Here is a 20,757-nt window from a genome sequence, read left to right as displayed (position 1 = left end):
TACAAGTGACTGCAGAGGGGCTCTGCCAGACGCTGGCAGCGGGGCAGCCGGGGCAGGGGCAGCAGCGGTGCTGTGACCAGAGGCAGCATGATCCTTGCTGATGATGCGCTGCCCTCCTCAGTGTGCGTCACTGCTGCTGGAAGGAGGCGAGATGTCCCAAGCCTCTGAGTGTGGTGTTCATGCTGTTATTTTGTTAATGATCCCTCTAATTTGAGGTTTGTTGTTGTTGCTGCCTGGCTCAATGGTTGCTCACAGCTGTTGGGAGGTGAATGGGCTCCTCTTATTTTTTTCTTGTGAATCAGTCTCACTGTTTCATTACCTGGATAACTGAGGACAATTGAGCTGAGTTTTAAGACTGTGTAAATAGAATCATTATGTGGCCAAAACAGACAAAGAAAAATACCAAAACAAACCAACCCACAACATTAGATATGAGTGGTAGTCAGGTAATAAGTCTTAAAAATGCGCATGTGGTGTTCTAAAATGACATGTCACCTTATGCTCACCACCACGGAGTGGGAAGCTGCTCCTGTGCATGGAGGCTGCTGCCTGGCATCCAGTATCTGGCCTGGGTGGGAGGCACGGGTGCCAGGTGCACTGCCACCCCTCACCTTTCCCAGGCTCTTCCAGTAAAAACCGCAGCTGCCCGGGAAGGCTGCAACCCCCTGGCCAGCTCTGAGGCTGCAGGGCAACTCCACAGAACTTAAAGAGGCTGCTCTGTCAGAGGGTACCAGTGGAATAAACCTACAAGAAGCAGCTCGGGATAAGGGACAGTTTTCTTATCTGGATAAGCTGGTGAGAAGCGTGACTCGTTGGAGGCTCACTTCAAAAGGAGGAAATCAACATTTATTCTCCCCAGACTGTGCTGAGAGCGCTGTGCTCATCAGAGATATTCCACTACAAATTCTGAGTAAGAGGAGGTAAGATAGCAAAGCGAGGAATCTGGGTAGCCACAGCACGCCGTGGTGCAGGAGCACACTGCCCATCCTGCACTGTTCTCTCGCTGCTGTGGCCAAGGTGTTTTTATCCTTAGTGCTTTCCACAAAAGGTATAGGAGCTATTTTCCCTGAAAACAGGTGGCTATTTTTTTGCTTGTTTGCAGGGAAGAAAATGGGGAAGATACCTGGGAATGGGTAGGAGCAGTGTTATGTACCCCCTGTCCCTGGCATCTCCTGGCATCCAGGACTGCTGCACAGAAAGCACGTGCTAGGAGTATTGGAAATTCAATATGTGAAGCGAGTATAGCCTTGTTATTAAAGGTGAAATAGGATTTCAGGGAGGAGTGGGGGAGCCAAAGAGGCAGGGAAACCAAATACTTTATAGTGCTGGCATGCTTGAAGGCATTTAGCAGCTTGCTCCATTTCTGAACCAGCATTGCCAGAAATCACACTACTAGCCAGCAGTGTGGTGTCTCTCCCAGTTAAGAGTAATGCAAAAACCATCACAGCCTAGTGGCATTGCAGAGTACTGCTTGGCAACCTGCAGCATCAGTTTGAGCTGTGTCTATTGTTATCAGCGACCAATATCCAAAAATAGACTGAAGGCCTAAATATTGGTACTCACGGTGCAACCCATTGAACAATACTTCTAGTTCCAGCCTCCAAATGTAATACTCGGCAGAAAGCTGTCTGATTCATTTTCTCAAGAAAGGAAAAACATATTTCCTAACATTTTTTAGCCCAGCTGGTTCAGTCTGCCCCCAATAATTTCCAGAAAAGCTGCATCATGACATTTCCTCCTGGACTCAAAGCAAAAGCCATGCACTCCTAATGTTTCCTCTCTCAGAAGGAAAAGCTATAGAAAGGGGACAGGTGCAAGATGAACTGCATAGCTGAATTTTGTTTTTACTTTCTGGAACAGTACCCACAATGGTGGCAAGGAGGGGAAAAAATAAATCAGTCCTAACAGCCATGTGATATTTGGCTTGGATTATCAGCATGAAAAATGTGGAAAACTACTTTCAAAAGTATATACGCTGAAATGCTTCTGTTCTTCTTAGCCCTCATTCATGGGATATGCAGAGGAATCCCTCACAAGTGTATCATTTAGAGACAGTGAATAGCAAGTAAACTATCTTTCCTTGAAACTAATACTAAACTAGAACAATGCAGGGTGTTTTACAAGCATTAGATTAAAAGGGGGCAAGGTCGTTACTCTTTTATCAGATTAATTAGTGGCCTTTTTGTCACAAGAGTCAGATATCAGTGAAAACACCTGGCTTCAGGGGTGGGGGGCAACTTGCTTCTCTGCTGAAATACAGACATTTCTTCTGTGCCCTGCCACTGCTGTTTGATGGAAGTATGTGGATGCATCATTTTCTAGAAGAGGTTTAAGGCTCTGGAGAAACATAGTTGGGAAGTCTGGAATTTGGAGGGAACATTCTGTTTTCAGTAAGAGTACACCAGAACAGGAGTCTTTGAGAAACACAGTGAAAAGGGGCACATGTTACTGTGTCAAAACCTGCTGAAGCCCAATCTCCAATAATTCTTCCATAGGAATATTCATAATGGGTAAGTCAGCATTAGTCACTTTAGAAATAAGTACTTGGATATTTTTTGTGTTTGTTTTATAAAAAGATGCATGTGCTTTTGTTGCTTCCTAAATAACATTAATTGTATCCAGTTAAGAATGTGCAAATGGTGTATGCTTTCTTGCAATCTCTTCAGTTTAGCAGCTATAGTAGCTTAAGAAGCTAGGGGATGAAAGTTGTGGAGGAGAGGGGAAGGCTAAGCCAATCACTTCACACTTTTTCTACAAAACCAAGAACAATAATCGGTCTATATTTAAAAGAAAGATGGGCTTGTAAAGATATTCTATTAAGCAAGATGATTAATGTTTTAGTGAAGTAACAAAATGTCACTTTAGCTTGGTTGTCCCTACTTAGGGGTCTCTGAACAATGTTCCATTGTGTGATATGGGTACACCCATTACTTTACACTCTAGCCTAGTCATATCGCTGATAGGTTTTTAAGCCTCTTGATAACTGATTTACTCTACAGTATTTTGTCTTAACATGAAAGTGAAAACAGAAAAATATGAGGGAATCTGTTCAAGCAATCTGTGATTTATACAATGTCCTTTCTTGATTATTACTCTGTATGTAATGATTTTGCAGCAGAAATAAAGAACACCCATTTTCCAGTAATTAATGTAACAGTTATACTGCATCTAGGATGTCATTTATATAGGGTATTCTTTGGTCCCTATACTCAATGGTATAATCTCTTCCAATCTGTTGATCTATGGCAAGCAGCAAAGCCTGGAAAGGACATTTAGAGAGAAAACTGCAGAGAAAATGGCATTAGCAGGTACATGTATATCAACCGCCTTTCCAAACCAGTGCTAAAATGTTACCCTTCAGTACAGTACAAAGGTGAAACAGTGCTATTAGAAGGGCTGAGCAATGTCCCCAAGTCTGTCCTGGTCTCTACCAAGCAGAAGGTTGAAGATGCAGAAGGTATTCTCAAAGCCTGCTTCCTTAAAAAACCGCCTTGGCACGGGATCTCTGCGGGACAGCTGCAGGCTGCTCCCTGGGGAGCCCCTTCCAGGCTCCAGCCCACCGGCAGGGAGCGGAGCCAAGGCTGAAGCCTGGAGGAACATGCTGGGAGCACAGCCTTCGTGTTACCGCAGTGCAGATGTTTGGAGTGGCGCTGTGATCTGCTTCCGCATGCTGACACGTGGCCCAGGTTATTGAACTGTCTGAGTTACATTGCAGTTGGGAGACAGACATAATTAGGTGGTCATGAGAACATTTTAACATTGGCTTTAGCTACTGCCTCCCCCCCTCCCCTGCCACAGCCAGGCTCGGCGGGCCCCATGTTGAACCTGTGTGCCGTGTATTCATGGGCACTCTTCACAAGGGAAAGCTGGGCAGAGATCTCCAGGTTGAAGCTGACTAAAAATGGTCAAGGTGAATGGTTGTGATGCTGCTTGCAAGCTCATTAGCTTTGCTAAAAAGCACTTATTTTCAGTTTTGGCATCGCCTTCCCTGAAAGAAGCCACAGGTGTGAACCTGTGTGGGTATCTGCATTCGTGCTGTGCTGCATGGTTGATACTAACTGGTTCTGCGTGGTGTCAAAGACCTGTGAATTCTCTCGGTAGGGATCTAATTCTAAGAGAGCATCCCTGATTCTTATGCTTAGTCTTCTGTGCCTAACCCCTCTCCCATCGTGATTCATATGCTATCCAGCATCAGGCATTGAACTGCACTTCTGCACCATGGCATCGTTATCCTGGAAGTTACCCCCGATTAAACAGATTTGAACGGGCATGTGCAGATTTCTGGGCTGTTGTCTCAAAAATTGGTCAGACCCTGGATACCTCTGAAGTGCTGAAAGGGAAAAAGATACAGAGTTTGTATGTGATTCTTAAGGTAAGGAGAAAGGCCATGGATAACTGAAGGTAAAAAAGTTCTCTGTGACAACATCACAGTGTTTCCAGAAAGATAAAGAACTGTTAGCGTGGATGATTCTGTCACTGAGAAGACAGTCTCACTATGTAGTCAAATCAAAACCTTTTTAAGTGACACAGATAAACTTTATTTTTATTGTTAAATCAACTTCATTTTTATTCCAAAATATATATATAGTCAACAAGTTATAAGAGATAGTGTACATGACTATTGTCATACTGGAAAGTAAATCTTTGGGTTTTTTATTGATAAATATCAGGAAAATCAAGCATGATTAATCATTACTTATTAAAGAATTTAATCACTAAATTATTCATATTAAAGATTTTCTATCACTAAAATATGTATTTAATTTTAATCCTGTTACGACAGCAAATTTCTTTCATTATTTTCAGCTAGCTATCTCCCTCCATAAATAACACTTACAATATAAAAACTGAATGTTTTCTGGACTTTATAAAGGTAGCACTCTCTTTAGAACTAGTGTTTTCTTTGTTTGGTCTATTCTCTGTTTCTGTAGTGTAACTATCTTAATTTTAAGTTCAAGGTTTTCTTCATATTTAAATTTCTGGGTTTAATTCTTGTTCTCTTTCTTCCCCCCCACTCCCCTCCCCTTGACACAGATAGTTCCTTTTTCTTCCAGAATACTGGTATCTATTCTTTTCCTTCCCCTGAAATGTTTCTAATGCTACAATAGTGTTGTTCTTCAGGGTGATGGGAAGTCAAAGGTCAACACCATGTTTCCTCCTTGCCTTTTTCTTTTTCTTTATTACAGGATGGATTGCAGTTTTCCTATGGACTAGAAATACCCAGGATCAGACTTCAAGAAAATCAAATGAAGTACAGAATTTTTAGCAACTTGATTCATAGCAGAATTTGTTCAACAGAATGATCAGGTAAGTCTCAGTGTTGATTTAGACATAAAATACTTCTTTGCATGTCAATATTCGATTTAAGTAGAAGTTATTTTTTATTCCTTTAAGCTGCATCTTTACGGTTAGGCTAGTATAAATCCCTCAGATATGAAAAAAATCTTCATGAATGAAAATCAGTGATATTTAAAGTATCATTTTAGGACCTGTTAGGCCCAAGAAGTTTGTGAAATATGGCTGGAATATATATAACATTGACCTACAATAATTCAATCAGATTTTATTTGGTTTTTCGCATTTAAGACATGGTGTATATATATTCACTAGTTTAACAGCAAATTACCTATCTAATCCTAAATTAAAACTTTTTTGATAGCTACTGTGTATGATGTTTAACTAAACTGTCAGCTTTTCAATTGAGAACACAAAGGTAAAAGTGTAAACATTTCAAAGAATGTCAGTGGAAAATTTTAGTTTACCTATCATTTTCCATTCAGTGACTGAAATAAAAACAATATTCAATTTATTTGTTGTTATTCTTGTTCAGGCTTTCTAAAAAAGCCAAATGAAAATCGTCTTTTTTCAGAATGCATCAGAATGTGCTGAGTTAATATGTCAAAATAATGTCAAAATAACTGTTCTGAGGTATCAGTCAAAATTGCTGGCATGAATTAAAACTGGTGGGTTTTATACGTGATCAAGTCTCTCTCAAAGTTAGTTTCCATAAAGCCCTCCTTCCTTCTATAAATCGGAAGCAGTTCTTTGGCACATCCTTGAAAGCTTTCTTCTCAACTGCTAAAGGACAGACTTTCTTGTTCACCTAAAATGAGGCAAAACCTGATTTATGACAAATAATTGGCATGCATTCACAAAAACTTCGACTAGTTGGAAAGAATCCAAAAATTGTCCAGCTGTTAAGTCATTTTAAAAATAGTAAGTTTGTCACACACATTTGGACAGACAGTGAGTACCATGTTATTGGAATGTGATCATTTGAATGCGTATTGAAATCCAAAGCAGGGAAACTGCAACAGTTGTTATGTGTAATTTCTACAGGCATTTTGCACCATTACCATTTCATTGAGTTGGAGAGTGGGCAGCTCTGGATTAGGGTTTGAATAACCCACAATCATGTACAAGAGGAAAGGGGAGAGAAGCAGGAATGTGACTATTAGACTTGTTGAGGAATTATTCTTTCTAGTTGCTTACTATGGAATTATTACTAAATTTCCTCTTGCCCAAGTAACAGACGATAGGACAGTAGGAAATGGCCTCAAGTTGTGTCAGAAAATGTTTAGATGGGATATTAGGGAAAAATTCTGCACTGAGGGGTTGGTCAAGCACTGGAATACACTGGCCATGGACATGGTTGAGTCACCATCCCTGGAGGTATTTAGAAGACATGTAGATGTGACATTTAGGGACATGGTTTCCCAGTGAACCTAGGAGTGCTGGATTAATGGTTGGACTTGATGATCTTAAAGGTCTTTTTCCACCTAAATGATTCTATGAATTTGGTCATTCTGTTGCCTACAGCTGACACTTATGTACATCAAGAAGTTAGAGGGGAGAGCTATAGAAAGTTATTTGCAGGTTTGAGCTTCCTGAATGAGTAGTTTACTGTAAATTAGTTTTGGGGAACCCACTGAATCCACATGTGGGTACCGAAGACAGAAGAAGCATGGAAGTAGGAACAGAAATTACATTTTGGGTAGTCTGGAAGCTGATATTCTATAGTTTGGAACTTAAATTCAGAGAAACAAGGTAGGGCAAATGAATATATAATACAAGTTGCTCTAAAGAAATTTTTTTTTATATTTTATTGACATTAAGGAAGACATTGTGTTCAACCTGTGATTGCTATCTCTCTAACTCATTATTATTTTTTTGCTGTAAACCATATGACAGTTATACATCTGATGAAAAGACAGAAATTTCATGAACAAATTTACTCAACTGCAAAGAAAACAAGGAATCAGAGTGTTCCGTTGAGATAAATTTAAAGAAAAGAGAAGTTGGCAACCTATTTGCAAAATGTGGAAAAAATACTAGAACAACTGGAAAAACAAATCTTTAAGAGATCTGTTCTAGAAAGAGTGTCCATCTAGAATAATCAGACCAGATTAGATCCTGCTCTTAAGATGAGGCTTGTGGCTCAAGTGAAAAGTTATCCTCGTTCAGGCACATAGTTTGGTAGCAGAAGGAGATGACAGGAGAGTTGCCTTTCTTTTGATCTGAATATGTTAATTTTTCACATGCAATAAAAACAGTCCTTGGGCTCATTTTTTGACTACCCAATCAGGAATTAATCAGTTACTTTTATCCTCTAAGAAGACCAAGCTTTGACTCGCACAATGAAAGAAAAAGAACAAGACCGTACTACAAGGTATTTCAAAACAAAATTCAAGCTTAAAAGAACCAGCAAAAAGATAATGCTAACTTAGAGGAAAAATTAGAAAACAAGATTAAGTTTGTGTCTGGAAAATGACGAAGCCTGCACATTCAGAGAAATGAAATGGCCTTTGTCCTAAATATATCTGTATGCGTCATATCCTATAGAATAGAATCTTTATGCCTGAATGCTGTTTTTTTTCCTCCCAGAAAAAAAATACGACATGACATCCAATAAATTAGACACAGAATTTTCACAAACCTGCACTCAGCCAATCAAGAAGATGAGTGTTGCTCAAGTAAATCACCAAAACCAAACTGGATATAATTCTTGAGCAACTGAGTCCCTGGCCAAGTTCTAGTATGTGTGACCACTGAGCATAAAGGGTTTATGTCACAAATGAAAAAAATATTGCGTGAAAAGGAGCAATATAATGCACTACATTATGCTTCCCTTAAATTGTGAGTACAGAACTCCTGAAACTGTGAACAGATTTTGGAAGTAAGAGTCTTTTTCATTACTGGATGCAGAGGAGTTTAATTGTTTGGAAATCTGTCCACTGAACTCCAGAGACTAGTAATAGCAACATCAAGCTTTCCACAAGGAAAACCTTCTTTCCCTTTCCAAATCCCAGGGAGAGATGCCAGAATTCAATAATCTGAAGGTGAAGAGATCCATAGAGAAAGATTCTGTTCACAGAGGAAGAAGAGACATGCAATCTGCTTAAGAACTTGTTAAACATTTTTGTTGATTGATAAAGCTAAAATCTTTGTGTGGTATCCCAGGCTGAGCTATCCTAATAAGTCCTGACTAATAAAAGTCATTAGAAAATAAAATCTTTATGCCAAGTATTAGATATTGTTGATTACTTATGATAGTTTTAGAAAAAGGGTTTATGCATTGTTCCTTTTTATTGGGAAGTCACTGTTTTGCATCACTAAAACTCCATATTTGCTTAATCTGAAATCTGGCAGATGCAGAGAGGAATCAGAGCAGTTTGGGGGTAGAAGTAAGGTTCCTGACATAAAAAGAGCTTCTGGTTTACAGAATAGACAAACTAAGTCCATGAATATTAACTTTTTAGGTGTGAGAGCCATGCACTTACTTATTTTTATGTCTTTGAGCTTCAATGGAATTAGTGATTAACTCATCTACTTAGTAATGGAGAGTTTATAACATATCATTTTGGGAGAAGCACCAGGAGAAAAATGTGACTTGAGTACGTCTCTTCTGCTGTTTCTCAGTTGTTGGAACAACAGAGTAATTTATTCCAGCTCTCTTGTAAGTTTAGCACACCCTCCATCACAAATCTGGCCACATCTGTTGGCTGACACACAGGAACTTAGTGCCAACCTGAAAAATGTCAGCTTGTTTTATGCAGGTATATGGAGCATGTGGTCTGTTCGGTCTACTACTGTGCCTATAGTCACAACCCAGAGGGGCCAGCAAAATGGGCTATATTTCCTGCTGCTTTAATGCATGGACATGTGTGACTTGAAGAAATAATCAAATCTTCAAAATACTTTATAGCAAAGTACTCTGGTGTCTTTTCATATCTCTAAATGCTGTCATTTGGGCAACAACACTGTCGTTTTTCTTCCCTATTTAAAAGAGAAATTGCTTTTGTAACTATAAAATGATATATGAAAAGAGGAAGGGTTCTGTGTAGCAGGCAGCTATGGTGCTCATCCCTTTGCCTTAAGTGGGAGAAGAGCTATTCTCAGGTTGTGATTGAATTTCTATTCCTATCACCAGTGATTTCAGTTTCTGAAACATGGTCTTTGTCAGGAGAAGACTTCATTTGCTGAATCAATTTGTACTGCTATACTTCTATATTCAATATTGTCCAAATGGGCAGCATTAGTATATTACAATGCATTTAGTAGACCTGTGGCAGCTATCACATTTAAAAGGAAAAAGTACAGTAATTTCTCCATTTCTCCTTAATAAATTAATGGATTAAATACAACTAATAATTTTTTAGTTTTCTAAATAATGAAGGAGCATTGTGATCATGATGTTTGTTTGGCTTTTATCATATGTCCTTTGCACACAGAGCTGTTCTTTAGGACAGAATAATGATGTATCAGATGGGAAAGAAGTAACTTTAAAATCGCACACTATATGTTAAAACTATATTGAAATGAGGTTGTGAGGTGGCAAAGTCAAGGGTTTAAATTACAGGTGAAGTAGTTGCCTTTCCAGCTCTCATTAGGTTTTTTTGCATATACACTTTGGTATGGTCTCTGATTGCATCATCATACACTCTATTTCTGTGTCACTGTTTAGAGGACTGAGGTTGTTCATTAAAGAGCAATTTCCCGTGTGTTACCTGTACTTTCTTTACTGTGATCTTGTTAGATGCTGCCTAAATTATGGAGTTATTAAATTATTTGTGGACTGCCTCCTGTGAAGGCAATGGGATGCGGAAGTATTACCCAGCCTCCCACAAATGAACTGAACAGTTTAATATCAGAACACCTAATTGGGTCAGATGGTGCAAGTTTTTTTCAGAGCATAGTTTCGCATTTTTAAAGTATGGCTTTCAGCACACTAGATTCAGCTGTGGCTTGCCTGTTGTTCTGTGCAGTTCATTTTGGACTCTGTGATCTTAAAGGTGTTTTCCATCCTAAATGATTCTATGATACGCTCATGCCCTAGCTGGACACCTGGGATGACGTGACTAGAGGATCAGCCACATGTGCTAAATGTTCAGTGATAGTGAGTTTTATATTATTTTTCAAGGCAGCATTGTACCATCTTAACTGACACCATTCCTTCTGGTTTTTATCCAGGAGATAGGTAATCTTAGGCTTCATTCACTAGATGCCATACAGCCTCTGCCAGGGGTGAGGCAAGTCCAAACAAACAAATCACATTTTCCTTATGGATTTCGCAGAAGACAGACTGATGCAAGAGTCCTTGCCGGGGGGTGGTGGTGGGTGAGGTGGGTGGGGAGTGTGCCCTGTGAATAAAATTTTGTATGGAAATAATAGAAATGAAAAGTAGGCTAGCGCCAGCAAAATTAATTATGAGATTTCTAACCTCTTCGAGATTTATTCTGAAACTTTAATAAGACAGACAGCCCTTATACCCCTCATTGGATTCTTGAGCAGCTGTCTGTTACAGGAACAGAGTAGAATATGAAATATCACCAACATATTTTTTACATACCAACAAAGAGGGTTTTTTTTGGCATGAATTTTTGTAAAGGCACAAAAAAAGATGACATCCTTGATTACAGAGACTAGTTTGATGCCCTGTCGTCCACTGCATTGTGAATTAAGCCAATTTCTGCAGGCAGTAACTAAAATAACGCTGACATTTTTGACTGAGGCAGACAGATAGCATTTGCAGTGTAAGACACATTTTCTCAAACAATGCAAATGCATGCAGTGGTGGTTTTACTATTTGCTTTTTCGTCTTGTCAGAGTTCAGTTCTGCCAGCTGATTCATGTTCACTAGTCCTTTTCTCTCAAGCCTTCCTGCTGAGCTCCTCTGGAATATGCAGCTAAGATCTCTGCCACACAGTAAAGGAAGTGTCCTTCCAGGCAACCTTGTGCTGCTGGGGACATACTAGAGTTTCCTGAACTGTACAGGCATGACAGCTTAAATAGATTTCTAAAATGCAAGTACTTGATTTGTATGCTGAGAATCACATATGACAGGATTTTCTGCAACCTGCCAGGTTCCTTGGGCACAGAAAAGCAGCCAGCCAAGATGACCCTGAAGGATCCCTGGTCTTCAAGGCAGACCGGTCATTCTGCTTTTCCTAAGATGTACACAGCTATCCAGCTAAAACATCTATTGGGAGCACAAGCTTCCGTAGTTTGGCTTTATGATCCCTTTTAGCATCCAAGGCGCATATCCAAGATGTCCTTGGCCAAAATACCAACTCTACCTATGAAAAACTGAACTCTCAAGAGCAGATTTGGTATGGAGCAAAAGGATTTTTTTTTGTGTGTGTATGATTAGGAGCAACAAAGGGTAAATGTAACTTCTGCCTGTACAGAATATTTTCAAATGGATTATTTTCCAGCCCCACCCATATCTGGACCATTGCCAGTAGGGCAAGGTTCTGAGTCCTGAATGAGAAAATAATTCCCTGTTACTCACAGACCAGCAGTGTTCTATAGCATGTCAGAGTAAAAGGAAATAGGAACAGGTGAAGAAACAAATCCTTGTGGAAGAAGAGAATAGGTCATTGTGGAAAAACAAATCTGCATGATAGCTTACAAATGAATATGTATTCTGGTGTCATTGTAAGATTTAAGCCAAAACCCAATGAACTTAGTGAAAGGCTCCTGCTTCTTTCTCTGTTTAAACAGAGATTTCCAAAAGGAAACACAATGACTCCTGTAAATCAACTAATACACCCTCATAACAGCAAAGGGTTAATTGTGCATCCGCACATTCCAGGGCTTTGCTTATTCTGACTTTGAAAGTAGTATGTCATGTGGCTTCTTTCCACCTGCTGAAGTGGGGCAGCTGTTAAGGGGGCTGAGGTGGAGGGGTAGGAGGAATTTCTATGCCTTCACAGAACTACCAGATCTGGTGCAGTAAATCATACGCTAGGTTTAAATTAAGTTGTGCTTGAATAACTTGATTGCTTAAAAAAAATTTGTTATTACTAGATGAAGAAACATAAAATAAATGAGCTAATTACATGCCCACTTACCTCTGTGCCAAGCATGATGCATCAAAATTAATTTATGTATGCTTATTATAGGCATAGTATAGCTCTATGGAATACATTACAGAGTTAATTATTTTACAAACTATTTGATATTGCACCTTTTTAAATTCTACTCCCAGTCTAAATTGTCTGGATTATAAAAATCACAAGGACGAGGCATAATAAAAAATAGGATTAAACTAGAATGTGTGTGGGGAGTTAATAGAGTGAATATTCAGAAACCTAAGCAGTTAATATTATGTCTCTGTTAACAACTTCATAAGTTATCTGAAACTGGAAGTAAACAGCATATTAACAATGAGGTGCAAAACCAATACTGACTTAGAAAATTTGGTGTGCTCCAGACAATACACTGTAAATGTAAAACACAGGAATACGAGCACAAACTAACAGGTATTTGTGATAGCTCCCTATGCAGCATACCAGTACATATGTTTTTAAATGACCACTTTCTGAATGCGGTGTTTAATGAAATGACCAGTCATAAGATATTTCTAGGATGTCTTGTTACCATTTGTTCCCTTAGAAATCAAGCAGCGTCACTGATTACTCCTAGCAGGGGCTCTGTCTCATGGACTTTTGTAATTTCTCAAAGCTGGATTTTCAGTCTGAAAAGGTTTGAAAGCAAGCCTAGCTCTCAGATCCATATGAAATACCAGTTCCTGTATCCCAGTGACATGGTGTTTCCCTTCATGACTGCAGTATTCTTAATGACCCCATGTACAAAGGGTTCTTCGCTCATTGCTCTTGGTAGTAAAGAGTATGTTGTGCTGGGACTTTCGCTGATTCCTTGTTAATTTACAGAATGTTGATATAAAGTTTAAAAAAAAACCCCAAACTTTTTGTATACGATATAGGTCCTTAAACTGATGGATTTCTTTCCTTCTGACTGTCATAGAAATTACATTTGTCTGAAGTGCTTGAGCTGGGTTACTAAGCACGATCCTCTCACAATTTGTGGGAAGCACTGTATTATGAAAAGCAGAGATATATTAAGTTCTGCAGTTAGACTGAGAAACCTCCTTTAAGAAAACATTTCCACTTGTCATTTTTTCCAGTGATATGAAATAGTACACTGGAATCCCTGTAAAGTCCTGCCAGAGACAGAACTTCTGGATTTCTGCAGGGCTGTGGGCTTTCACTGTATGCTGTGCCTGTCCCATTGACAGATCAAATGGACCATGTACCACATTTTTTTTCAAACCAACATAAAAATTAAGGAAAGAGATGGTAGCCTTTAATTTTTGGAAAGCTGGTGCAGTTTTTGGAATATCCCTGGATCATTATGTGCATATCCATACAGAGCATAAACAAGGTTTTATTTCGCAGAGCTCTGTCATACAGCTGTTTCTCATTATCATCTTGCAGATGCTATCTTGCTTACAGGGCAGCTTAGTTAAAAAGTTGTGTTGACTCATAAGACCAAGATGTACAATATTTGGTTTTGATTGAAAAATGCATTACTCCTTTATCATCCACAGGGTGAAAAGCTCGACGTGAAACCCTGTTTTACTAGAAGCAGCAGACTGTAGGTCCAGAAGTAGTGTCAAAGGTCCCTTTTTCTGTGAAGCATAGTCGAGTACAAAAGCCTAAAAATATGCTTATTCATCTTATTATTATGGAAAGTGCTGGTGACTCACTGTATGGGTGAGAGGAGCTGGGTTAGTTTAGTAAGCACTGTTTGTAATTGAGTTTTCTGTTAAGATGGAAACAAAACAGAAACAATATTGAAGATTCTCTGAGCATATGTGAACATGCCTACTGTCTTTTGGTGTTCACATGCCCTTGGAGTTAAGGAGCAGGGGAGGGTTCTACAGACACATCCCTGAACCTGTCAGTTCTTAACAGTGAATAAATGTGCCTAAGACAAGAAGAAGCGGAAAAAAAAGAAGAAAAAAGATGAAATATTAGTCTTCCCCCATCCTCCCTAAAGCCAGCACTTAGAGCGATGGAATTTCCATACTCGGGCAACAAGGACATGATCTCTAATTGCTAGGACATAAAGTCTCAGAGTGCGAGAGCACAGTGGCCGGGAGTGCGGAAGAGCACTGACCCAAAAGGTCATAAAGATAGAGGAAAAAAGAAGCTCAGTTCAGAGTACATGCACAAGGTTCAAGTCCCCAACTGCAGCCAAAAGAAGTCTCAGGAGTACTGAGGCAAAGGAAGCAGGGAAGTAGATGTTAGTCTGGTTTTAATACATTTGTCTATCTAGATGCACATGCATGCACATGCGCACACACACACTCACTCCCAGATATTCTCCAAGTAAAAAAAAAAAACAACAAACCCCAACAAAATTAATGACAAAACTCATGTATCTAATTTCCTTTTGTGTTCAACCAATATGTACACCTATAAATACTGCAGCTAATGAGATTTGAGAGCAGATTTGCTCAGGCTTCTGGGGAATGGGGAGACCTAGCCTGGGTAATGCAAATCTAGGACACAGGATGCAGTTCTAATGACTGTAATGAACAGGGAACTCGTTTTGCTCAGTGCATGCTACAAGAAAAAGCGGGAGCTGAAAGCTGTTAGTAAGAAAGCACTTGGCTGTTGCACCAGCTTCTATACATAGCAGCTTCACATGTCCAGCCAGTGGGAACTACTGAAGTTGAGAACAGCGTTTGTATTAGAGATAAGGAGTGAAGAACTCACTGAGACTCAACTTTTTCTGTTCTTACCAAACCTGTCTTCTTCTGAAACCTGAGAGCTATTGATTCAAGTCAGTATCTCTAAATCAGTTGCCAGTTCCTTCCTGAAGGTATGCAAGCCGGTTCTTAGGGAGCTGAAAACCTCATGCTGTCAGCGTCATTACTTCGTCACTCAATCCAAGTTTCTTTTCTCCTCGATAAATAGCTGTTGTGCACGTGACTCAAGTGCAGAACCTTCCCTCCCCTCCTCTGAACAACCTGATATGTAAACTTCAGCATTTAAGGAATAATGCAGGTTCTTACCTTTATTTTTCAGTTTTTACAGGCCAGTATACAATATAGCATGGAGAATACCAAGCCTCAGAGAAAGCAGAGAACTAAAAGTGTTCAGTAAAGCAACAATATAAGTCTTACAGAAATGTTAAGTAAGTCCTTGAGTCAGGAGGACACACAAGGGTACTGGTGGTATGCAGAATCAAACAAATCATACCATTTTTTAATGAGGATGTAATTATAAGTTTTTCTCAGAGTGCTTTATAAACAATAATTATGACTTGCCCCTTAATTTTCCAGGTGAATAAACAGAACTAGGAATGGATTAAGCAGCTCGCTAACCTCCCTGAATGAGTCAGCAGCAAGCTTAGCAGCAGGCCTTTGGAGTTTTGAGTCTTTATTGAATATTACTCTGCTCAAAGCCTTGTTCTGTGTGGACAGGACTGAATACCTATGTTCACATAAAATGGGGCAAGGGAAAGTTGCATAAAAAGATTTATTGGAAAGGTAGTGACCAGTTTAGATAAGAGTGCAAGCCTTCTGTACGTCTAGGTGTTTTTTTTTTTAAATTTCCCCTTCACTCCCTTGAAGCAAAAATTATGTTGGACTTGGTTTTATTGGAAAAGAGAAGATCTCTTTGATATGTTTACACATCATTACTCATTGCATCTGGGAGGTAAGTTGCCCTTGGCTTTCTGCTTCTGGCCCCAGTGTAAGTAGATAAAGACAAATGCTTTCCCAATGCCAGGATTCCACAAGCACACAGTCCAGCCCTCCACTCCTCTTACATTTCTCCCTTCCTCACAATCTCTTCAAAAGATCCTGTGCGTTAAAAGAGCCAAGTTAATTATTTTAAAGGTTCCAATAGTTTATTTTTCAGAAGGATTCTCAGACATATGAATCACCAGGAATAACCATAGTTCAGGAAAAACTTCTGGGAGTTGGACGTAACTGCTAACACTTGGTCAGAATCAGTTGTATGTATGGGACCTGGAGGCAAAGGGGAAGGGAAAAGCAGAGCTCTGCAGTGCCCTTTGAGCACATAAGGAAGCCAAGGAGGCATTTTAGCTGTTTAGTGTCACAAATGAAAACAAAACCCCAATGTAAAAGTTTTTGACCCTGATTTCATTAATCCCTTTGTATTAAAGCTGAGCACTGACATGCACTTCTGCTGAACTCTGCTTTGAACAGTAAGGGCTTCACTGAAAGGGGCAAAAAGTTTGGTTATTTTGTTGCATTTTTCTCTTTCTACTCAATATTCCTTAAATCTCTTCCAAATTAATGGACACACCCTCAAATGACCAGTATCTTCGAAAGAGTTTCTTGAAAAGTGATGGTCAGTTCATAAAGCCCAGTTCACATTTCTTTTTCAAACTAAAGCAAAACTGCGCAGACAAAAAATGACAAGGGAGCTGCAGTGGATTTTCTCAAGCTTTTATAGGGTACAAGCTAAGCCTTCATCTTAGTCATATAAACTGTATGCCTCTAATAAAAATCCAAGCAACAAAGAGTAGTTTTAATATTGAGTAGAACCAGCAAAACTAGAACACAGCATATCTGTGCCAGCAAAATATGTTTCTGCACAGAACAGAGCATTCACAGGATTTGTGGTAACAGTGTATGGAATCAATTTATGCCTGGCGAGGAAAATAAAAGTATAACATTTCTTGTGCGAAGTTTTTTCCACATTCTCTTCAACAGTGTGTGTCATTAGTTACATCTGTGACAAAAACATCACTTAAAGCAGGCTAGGAAAGAGAAACCTTGGCTCGCTTACCCTATTACTTCATCTCTAGGGTTTGCCCTGGTGCACTTTTCCAGTAACACGATATTTGGATAGGCTCTGTATTGTCTTATATAAAAGAAGTTACTATGATAGCCATCTGCCTATCTATAACTCTTTCACTTGGCTTACAAAGTTATAGCCAGTAATTTTATAATAATACAGAGGTTAGTCCATGTCAAGTTGTACTTGTTTATATATCAGATTAATTAGCAACTTTTCTTGGTTTAGACTGTAAACTGCGAACCGTCACTGTCTTTGCGGACTGAAGATTCTGTGTTGGGAGTTGTCATTTGTGGTTTTATGGTAAATTATAAATGAAATCCTAGTATGGCTATATAATTTAATTTGTAATTGTTAATGAAAACTCCAATTGCAACTGTAATGTGAGTATAAAGATTCTAACTGGTACAATGTTATTTCATATTTGTGTCAATCTTAAAGTTTTAAAAACAAAAAAAAAGTCCATTTTGTGTGTTTCACAAAACACAAAACTGATTTGTCCTCAAAATACTCCACCCATCCCAATGTTTTCTCCCAGACTCAGCAGCAGCCAGTGCAATACATTGTTGAAATACCTTATATACCCGTTCAGTTATTTGCTGTTTAATTGAATTCAGTAAGGAGGAAATGCAGAATCACATTTGGGAGAGGGACTAGACATCCAAGCATTTTGGACAGAAATACTTAATTTCATGTTAGATGTCACCCTTGAGAGGCCTCTCATCTGTGAATCTTTAGTGAGAGGATGAACTTTGAAAAGAGCAGGATTTAAGACATTTAGTGTTTCCTGTGCTTAGTTTTATATAACTCCCTGCTCAGGATGCTGATGTGAATCCTGTTTTTATGTACATTTCTTCATTTCTGTTTGTGTTTCTGAATTCTTCAGAGTTACTGTGTAATAGAGGAGAAAATATCAAAGTGTTCAGGACCCTCAAGCTGCAGGGAGGTCAGGCTCTTGCAGCAGTCATCACCTAAGTTCAGCCAGGGAAGAGTTAAACGCTCTCTAAACAGCAGACTTGTATACTGGCAAAGTGTGAATGTCATTTGAGTTTATTTCATGTATAGTAAGTTGGCTGTCTTTTTTTTTCCACCCATTCCTCGTTTATATTCTGTGGTAATAGCTGATTTTTTTCCCTGAGGATTCCTACTGCCAGAAATAATTTATTGCCATACAAATTTCCTTACTATCAAATGAAACCTTACAGTTCAAGATGTCAATTTTCAGCTGACACCGATGGTTAATGTAGTAACCTGTATAACAAGGAGTTCATAATACTATAATATTATAAGAGCTGCTGAAATAGATCTGACCACTCTGAAACTTCCTTGCCTTACAGTATGTAGGCCAAGATGTCGGATAACGTATTTGCAATCTCTATCGAACAAAAAAGTCTGTTGGCCTTGGGTAAGGGTGAAATTAAACATTTTGATTCCATATGCCTGTATAACTTGCTACCAGAAGAAAAGGGGGTAGGGCGGGGGAGCATAATTTTAATCCAACTTCTATAATAATAGATGACATAATATGAAGACATACTAATAGCAAAGAAACAAACCACACATGAAAACCAGTAGAATTCAAAGATAATTAAATTCATAGTTTGGTAGTAGGCAGTTGAAGTCTGTCCTGTTGCAAAGTATGCAACTGTCCATAACTACATTATACTATGTTACAGCAAAGAGTTGATCTACCAGATTCCTTATTTGTAAGTGCTAATGTTTACATGCTATATATTAAGGGAACATTAGAATTATACTACTAAGAATCTGAGCTTTGAGAAGTCATGATTATTCAAACACAAAATTTATCATCTTTAAAAATCTTTAAATCTGATAGCTACCCTTCACAGTGAAAATACCTCTCTGGAGTGGCCGCCAGAAATGAACACTTGGTATGAATGGAAGTGCCTGTACTGCTGTATTGCCTCTGGTCTTACTGAGAATTCTGCGGATGCTATTGATAGTCTTGTGTATGTACAGACTTAGATATCAGATGAGATTCACTGTTTCTTATGCCAGAACTGGTGACAGAGTCAAAGTGCAAGGTGAGTTCAGTTTTCACCAACTGTATCTTTTTCTCCATTTCTGTGTTTCTTAGCAGGCCTCTAGTTCTTTCGGGAACTCTTTCCCATGATATTCCAAGGTCTCTTTAAATAACTGAAGAAATGTTAGAGAAATGCTATAGCTTTTGTGCACAGGCAGGTCTAAACCTTCCATTGTCCTGAATGGTCCAGACATTAGTGAAATACCAGTCTCATAGCAGACTAGCAGAAGAATTTGTTACTGATGGGCACTGAATGTGTCATAGGCATTTCAAATCTTACTGAGGATCTGGTTCCCATGACCTGAGTTCTGGATTAAAGAGGTAATATGACACATGCTTTTCAATAACTTCACAACAGGAGTGAATGATTTCCAAGAATTCAGTACACTTGTCACTTTTAATCCAGGTTTTCAGAAGAAATTAAATCTCATGGTAAAAAATTAATAATGGAGCTACTGAATCTTTCAATTTGGAAAGAAATTTGCAAAGTTTCTATTCTTCCAAACTTCAAAGGAAAAAAGCAGCATAGAAGAAAACTTGGAAAGATGAAAAGCCAGCATGTGTTTCTGCAGGGACTGTCCAGCACCAAGCACCTACTCAGTGATTTGTGTAATAATGAGGCTTGTTCAAATCATTCTTTTCAGGCAGTGGCAGACCCAGAGCTGCCAACAGCTTGTGTAATTAATACCATGCGTGCGCCCAAATTGCTGTCCTTCAGCTCTGTGTAACCCCACTGTAGCTTGTAGGACTGTATAGCACATAGTTCTGCAGTAAATAGGAAATGCTGGTTGTGATATAGACTTATTCACCCCACGGGCAATAACCCACTGGTATATCCAAAGTAGCTAGAAGATAACTTGCATCACATTCTGCCTCTCCATGTGACACATACTATGGCAACTCTTGTCTAAATTCCAGAGTCTGAGTTAATTTGCATGTGTAATTTGTTTTTGTTTTTTTGCCTGTTTATGTTGCTCTGAATTGCAAACTATCAGTTAAGCTGTGAAAACAGAAACAAGAAAATCCTTTCCCTGCCTTTTGTCTCTCAGAATTGCTAGAGGGACAGTGAAGTAAGGAGTGGGCTAGACAAGCCATCTCTGCTATTACTAGTAATGCTGAGGGGGGAAGCTGAGGAAAAAAAGATGAGAAAATAGCTGCTCTAGAAATTTCTGACTGCTGGATTAAGCCAATGTTTGCTCCCTCTATCCAGATTTAAGTAAAATGCAGCTTCTTAGAGGTTCTGACCTCTCAGAGTTTAGAGGGGTCCAATTACATTAAAATACTATGGAAGTTTTCCTGTATTCTTTTGCTATGACATTTATTTATCTTCTGCTTATCAAAAAGATACTTGGAACCAGTTTTGTCAAATGTGTGAATAACAAACCCACCCTCCCCCCCTCATTTGCATTGTTACTGCTGCAGTACTGGGGAGGAATGAGTTAAGAAGAGAGGAGATCAAAGCAGCTGGGATCTATCAAGCAATCAGGGCCCACTGCCAAGGGAAGAGAAGGAACTGGGGCTAAGACAATGGCTTTGATCCCAGGAAGAGAGGGCTGTGGGTCAGGAAGCATGAAGTAAGGCTAAATCTGTTTACTTTGGCCCTGGTTTTGAGTGGGCTCCTCACCCTTAGAG

The 20,757-nt window shown here is 39.1% G+C and overlaps 1 long non-coding RNA gene across 1 annotated transcript in view; it reads left to right on the top strand.

The window, feature by feature from the left end:
- LOC308068355 overlaps positions 1-20,757 on the top strand; it is a 156,210-nt gene that overhangs the window by 61,592 nt on the left and 73,861 nt on the right. The window contains exon 1 of the long non-coding RNA XR_013929941.1: positions 1-20,757. This exon is cut by the window's left edge and continues 61,592 nt beyond it. This is a non-coding gene — a long non-coding RNA (uncharacterized lncRNA).

Source organism: Falco punctatus (genome assembly GCF_963210335.1).
Source record: "Falco punctatus genome assembly, chromosome: 8".
NCBI classification, from domain to species: Eukaryota; Metazoa; Chordata; class Aves; order Falconiformes; family Falconidae; genus Falco; species Falco punctatus.
This window is presented reverse-complemented; position numbering and strand designations above follow the sequence as displayed.